This window comes from Arachis stenosperma, chromosome 9 (genome assembly GCF_014773155.1).
Source record: "Arachis stenosperma cultivar V10309 chromosome 9, arast.V10309.gnm1.PFL2, whole genome shotgun sequence".
NCBI lineage: Eukaryota > Viridiplantae > Streptophyta > Magnoliopsida > Fabales > Fabaceae > Arachis > Arachis stenosperma.
This window is the reverse complement of record NC_080385.1, coordinates 132,667,946-132,674,607: the sequence shown is the minus strand read 5'-3', so window position 1 is coordinate 132,674,607 and position 6,662 is coordinate 132,667,946.

The following is a 6,662-nucleotide window of genomic DNA, read 5'->3' as shown; positions in this document are numbered from 1 at the left end:
ATTTGTTCGTCAGGACCTCTGCCATAGAAGAGGAGAGAGCAAAGATTAAAAGAATCTAAAGAATCTCTGCCACAGGAGAGCAGAAAGTAGGAATAATAGAAATGAAAGAAAGAACAAAACAAAAAAGGGATAAGTAGAAGTATTGTTTGCCCTTGAGAACGAGCTGAGATGATTATGTACCTGCTGAAAATGAGCAGAGATATCGTGGTGAGTCCACCGAGATTCGCTTCCAAAGATACATCGGCGAATCTAGGAGATGGTCGCACCTGTAAGACAGAGGTTGCTTACAGAGGTTATCAATACATACATTAGTCAGAGAGAGCCTCACCTGTAAGACAGAGGTTGCTTACAGAGGTTATGTTCGCATACATCGGCTCAAGAGAGTCGCACCTGTAAGACAGATATTGATTATAGGGGTTATAATACTGGAAACCAAACTCAGACAAAGGTTGCTGAGTTACGTCGATAGCGGGTTGAAACCGACAGATGAGCTCGTTACCTACACTAGGGATAGACATGCATCATACTTGTTTGCACATATTTGTTTGTGAGTGTGTTTTCTATGATTGTGTGCGCTTGTGATTGGGTTTTGTGTTCTATAATTGTTGAATTGGATCGTATTTTATTGACTATTGTTGCTGACCAAGTATATATAAAATGGATAGAACTATACACCCCGACCCTACTAAGAACTCCCTAGGTCTTACCCTCTATTTCCACCCCTTTCAGCTACAGGAGCGAAGCCTTATTGCAAAGCTGTAGAAGCACAGGGGAATATGTTTACGAGTTAGGTTGTTAGAATTTATTTTCCCCTCACCACGTTAGTTAGAGTTTTATTCAAAGGGATAGGTTCTGTAATTGCTTTTGTATGTAACACTATAATATATTATTAATATTAAGTATGTGAATATGTGTTGTTTGTTCTGGTTGAAAAAGTTATAAGTTCTAGTAAAACCATCAATAGATTTACGCGTAAAAGCTCAATATTAAAAAGATAATAAAATGAACTAAGTTAGTAACGCCTTATTTTTGGTACGATTATGAGGTGCTAAAAGTTAGGGTGTTACACAAAACGTGAACCAACATTCGCTGGAGAAGTCGCACATGACACCTGCCGTTTAATCGCTCGTTGAAATCCAACTTGGTTCGTCTTCCAGTGAGTGTCATTGCTGGATTTAAAGAGCAATGAAAAATAGGGGTATTTTTTTCAACTGAGAGTGCAGGAAACTGTGGTTGAAGAATGAAGAGCGACCTATACAACGTCGTTTAAATGAACCAGCCCTCATTGACTTAAAATGACGTCATTTTATATGGTAAGGAGTAATTTAACGTGCCAGGTCAGCTTTCGTTAACAACATTAGTGAGAGAGGTGACGGAAGGACTAACGTAACTAACTTAAAATCTTTCGAAGATGTATTTGATTAAAAAAAAATTTCAAGAACTAAAATAGAAATCTGTAATTTTTCAATGACCAATTTGACCATTTATTCAATTAACCCAAATCGATCACTAAATTAATCGCAATTGTTGCTAATGTTTCATCTTATTTATTTTTTTCTCCTAATATCTAAAATAAGTTTTAATTTTATTCTCAACATTAATTTTTTGAAATCAACAATTAATTAAATTACTTTTTTTAATTGTAAACAACCATGTATAATTATATACTCTAAAAAATACACACACTCATATCAATTAATAGTGAAAGAGAATAATACATATTCTAAAACTTCTTGGTGACTTGTTTTGTTAGGCCTATAGTATTATTAAACACACACATCAAACTATACTAATAATTTGGGCTATCAATTTATAACCCAATCAATATTTGACATTATCAAATATTATTATTAACTTTATCTCTAAACTCAATAATCTCTCCCTTAATAATAAACATAGTAAAATGTTATCTTCAAACATTCTCTTACCTTTAATTATACCTTTTTTTGTCCCAAATCCTCCTTTTCTATTTTCGTTCCAAACCCAGCAGCACCCCATGACCTCCTTCACATGTTGTCACTAATGCCGCCTCCTTTACACGCTGCCAACACTGATTCTTCTTCCTCCCTCCTTCATACACTACTATCATGATCGCTTGTTCTCATTACAAGACAAATGATGAGTACTGTTGTATTCTCCAAATAAATCTAACGATACTCAATCTATCATCGAAAACAATCAAACAGTATAAAACTCGCCGGTAAATATGTATCGTAGGATTTTGCGACAAATTACCAGCTCAGGAAACCAATTGGTTACCAGCGGATTTTTTTGACGGTAATGTTGAAGCCAAAACATGTTGTTCCGTGCCATGTTACCGTCGGATTATTCCTTCGGAAATTTTGGCGATAATATCATTTTTTATTTGAAATAAATGATCAATTTTAATTTTAAATTTAATTTTTTTCACATAATTAGTGTTTAATTCATAAATAATAAAGAATTTTATTTGAAATAAATAAATAATGCAATGTAAAAATTAAATAAAAGTCAAGTACACCAAAAAAATGTATGAAACAATAAAACAAAAATGTAATATCTACAAATCTAGGTAGTTGTCGTCGTCGTTAGTCCCGTGGCCCTGAGTCAGTGGTATAGAAAGCGATGATGATGTCCGTGTGCAACCAACACTACCACTGCCACGTGCAGTAGGACTGTTGCCACAAGCAGTGGTGCTGCCACCAGCAGGATCGATGCCAGCGACGTGTATCTGGGCCTGGTACACCTCTATCTGAGTCTCCATAAGCTGCATCCACTCCAGTGACTCCCTAAACACCAGCCTGAGCTTATCTGTAGACGTCATGTAGGTGAGGATCTCTTGATACCTTTCCCAATAATCCTTAAGCGCCTGAGCCTATTGGTAAAGGCTATGCTGGTAAAGGTTATACTAAAACTCAACCATCTCAGTGCTGATGGTTGCCTCAAGCTACGCTCTTATGTGAAGATGATTCACCTTCCTGTGGTGCCATTGATGATAATATACACCTAGAGCTTGCTCTGCAACACCAAACTTAAAAAGTTTGCTTGTCCCCAAGAAAAGAAAACTTGGTCCCCTGTTGGCGTTCAAACGCCAGGACTGCTTCCCTTATGAGCGTTGAATGCCCAAGCTCTCTTACCCCTTCTAGCGTTGAATGCCAGTAAGGGGCACCCTCCAGGGTGTTCTGTTTCTCTCCTGCGCATTCCTATTTCTGTTCTAAGTGCTACACATGATCACAAACATTAGAAAAAGAGGAAAACTATGAAAATCAATAGAAAATAAAATAATATGAAATCAAACTAAAGTAATAGAAAGAAAATAGGAAAAAAGAAAATACTATATGGTACTTATGGTTGGGTTGCCTCCCAACAAGCGCTTCTTTAATACCATTAGCTTGACACTTGATTGTTGAATTTTCTTTATTTTCTTCTAGTTGGTTAAAAGAAATGACTTCAAGGGGAAAGAGGACAAGATTAGTGTCCTCGGATTTGAATTTATCCTAACAAGCTTTCTGGTATTATTATCAGAGTGATTCTCCTAGCTTGTTATGGTAGGGGTTGTGTAACACCCTCACTATCAGAAGTCACGCTTCCGGCTGCGCCACTCTGATAGAAAGAAGTGTTACGACTACTTTACATACAAAAATACTAAAATAGGAGCCCGTGACTTGACACTGTATCGCTGATTTTTTTTAAACCAGAAAATAAACACTTTATCTTAAGAAAAATGCAAGCAGGCATAGATTTATATACAAGACTCCTTACATAATATCTCATAGTATAATATACATATAGAACATACAATTCCTATCCCTCTTACAAATTTGTAATAACAAAGGCGAGGGAAGAAATTAATCTAATTAACACAGCAGCATATAAACCAAACTCAGTATAACTATTTTTAATGCCTCTTCATCTGGTTCCTGAAAAGGTAAAGCTGTAGGGGGTGAGAACTGATGAGCGGATAATTTATACGCTTTTTGACATTGTTTTTAGGTAGTTTTTAGTAAGTTCAAGCTACTTTTAGGGATGTTTTCATTAGTTTTTATGTTAAATTCACATTTCTGGACTTTACTATGAGTTTGTGTGTTTTTCTATGATTTCAGATAATTTCTGGCTGAAATTGAGGGACTTGAGCAAAACTCTGAAAAAGGCTGACAAAAGGACTGCTGATGCTGTTGGAATCTGACCTCCCTGCACTCGAAATGGATTTTCTAGAGCTACAGAACTCCAAATGGTGCGCTCTCAACGGCGTTGGAAAGTAGACATCCAGAGCTTTCCAGCAATATATAATAGTCAATACTTTATTCGGAAATTGACGATGTAACTTGACGTTGACCGCCAAGTACATGCTGCTGTCTGGAGTTAAACGCCAGAAACACGTCATGATCCGGAGTTGAACGCCCAAAACACGTTATAACTTGGAGTTCAACTCCAAGAGAAGCCTCAGCTCGTGGATAGATCAAGCTCAGCCCAAGCATACACCAAGTGGGCCCCGGAAGTGGATTTATGCATCAATTACTTACTCATGTAAACCCTAGTAGCTAGTCTAGTATAAATATGATAATTTACTATTGTATTAGACATCTTTTGACAGTTCAATCTTTTGACTGTTTAGCCTTTGATTATTCGGTCTCTTGATCATTCAAGGGGGCTGGCCATTCGGCCATGCCTGAACCTTTCACTTATGTATTTTCAACGGTGGAGTTTCTGCACACCATAGATTAAGGGTGTGGAGCTCTGCTGTACCTCAAGTTTCAATATAATTACTATTACTTTCTATTCAATTCTCTTTTATTCTTATTCCAAGATATACATTGCACAACACCTTGATAAATGTGATGATCCGTGACACTCATCATCATTCTCACCTATGAACGCGCGTGACTGACAACCACTTCCGTTCTACCTTAGGCCGGGCGCATATCTCTTAGATTCTCCAACAGAATCTTCGTGGTATAAGTTAGATAGATGGCAACATTCATGAGGATCCGGAAAGTCTAAACCTTGTCTATGGTATTCCGAGTAGGATTCTGGGATTGAATGACTGTGACGAGCTTCAAACTCCTGAAGGCTGGGCGTGATGACAAACGCAAAAGAATCAAGGGATTCTATTCCAACCTGATTGAGAACCGACAGATGATTAGCCGTGCTGTGACAGAGCATAGGAACGTTTTCACTGAGAGGATGGGATGTAGCCATTGACAACGGTGATGCCCTACATACAGCTTACCATTGAAACTCCTCCCAGTATTCTCCCAAGCAATACAGAAGAGAATCCAAAAGGAGAGTGCAAGGCCATTGATATAATCAATATGGCCGAATGCACAAGGGAGGAGGAGGACGAAAATCCTAATGAGGAAGACCTCCTAAGACGTCCCTCAAGCAAGAAGGAGTTTTCTATTAAGGATCCAAAGGAATCTGAGGCTCATATAGAGACCATAGAGATTCCATTAAATCTTCTTCTGCCATTCATGAGCTCTGAAGACTATTCTTCCTCTGAAGAGGATGAAGATGTAACTGGAGAGCAAGTTGCTCAATACTTAGGAGCTATCATGAAGCTGAATGCCAAGTTGTTTGGTAATGAGACTTGGGAAAGTGAACCTCCCTTGCTCATTAGTGAACTAGATACCTGGATTCAGCAAATTCTACCTCAAAAGAAACAAGATCCTGGCAAGTTCTTAATACCTTGTACCATAGGCACCATGACCTTTGAAAAAGCTCTGTGTGATCTAGGGTCAGGGATAAATCTTATGCCACTCTCTGTAATGGATAAGCTGGGGATCATTGAGGTACAACCTGCCTTGTTCTCATTACAATTGGCAGACAAGTCATTGAGACAAGCTTATGGAATAGTAGAGGACATGTTAGTAAAGGTTGAAGGCCTTTACGTCCCTGCTGATTTCATAATCTTAGACACTAGGAAGGAAGAGGATGATTGTATCATCCTTGGAAGACCTTTCCTAGCCACAGCAGGAGCTGTGATAGATGTCAACAGAGGTGAATTAGTCCTTCAATTGAATGGGGACTACCTTGTGTTTAAGGCACATGGCCATCCCTCTGTGACAAAAGAGAGTAAGCATGAAGAGCTTCTCTCAGTTCAGAGTCAGGAAGAGCCCCCACAGTTAAACTCTAAGTTTGGTGTTGGGAGGCCACAACCAAACTCTAAGTTTGGTGTTAAGATCCCATATCCAAACTCTAAGTTTGGTGTTGGGACTATACAACATTGACCTGATCAACTTTGTGGCTCCATGAGAGCCACTGTCAAGCTATTGACATTAAAGAAGCGCTTGTTGGGAGGCAACCCAATTTTATTTATCTAATTCCTATTTATTTTATTTTGTTGTTATTTTGTGTTTTATTAGGTACATGATCATAAGGAGTCACGAAAAAAAATATAAAAATTAAAAACAGAATCAAAAACAGCAGAAGAAAAATCACACCCTGGAGGAAGCACAGGCTGGCGTTCAACGCCAGTAAGAAGCATCTGGCTGGCATTCAACGCCAGAACAGAGCATCAACCTGGCGCTGAATGCCAGAAACAAGCAACATTCTGGCGCTGAACGCCAGGAATGTGCCTAAGAGGAAAAGTTGGCGCTGAACGCCAGTAACAGGCATGAAACTGGCGTTCAACGCCAGAAACATGTTACATGTGGGCGTTGAACGCCCAGAACGTGCACCAATGG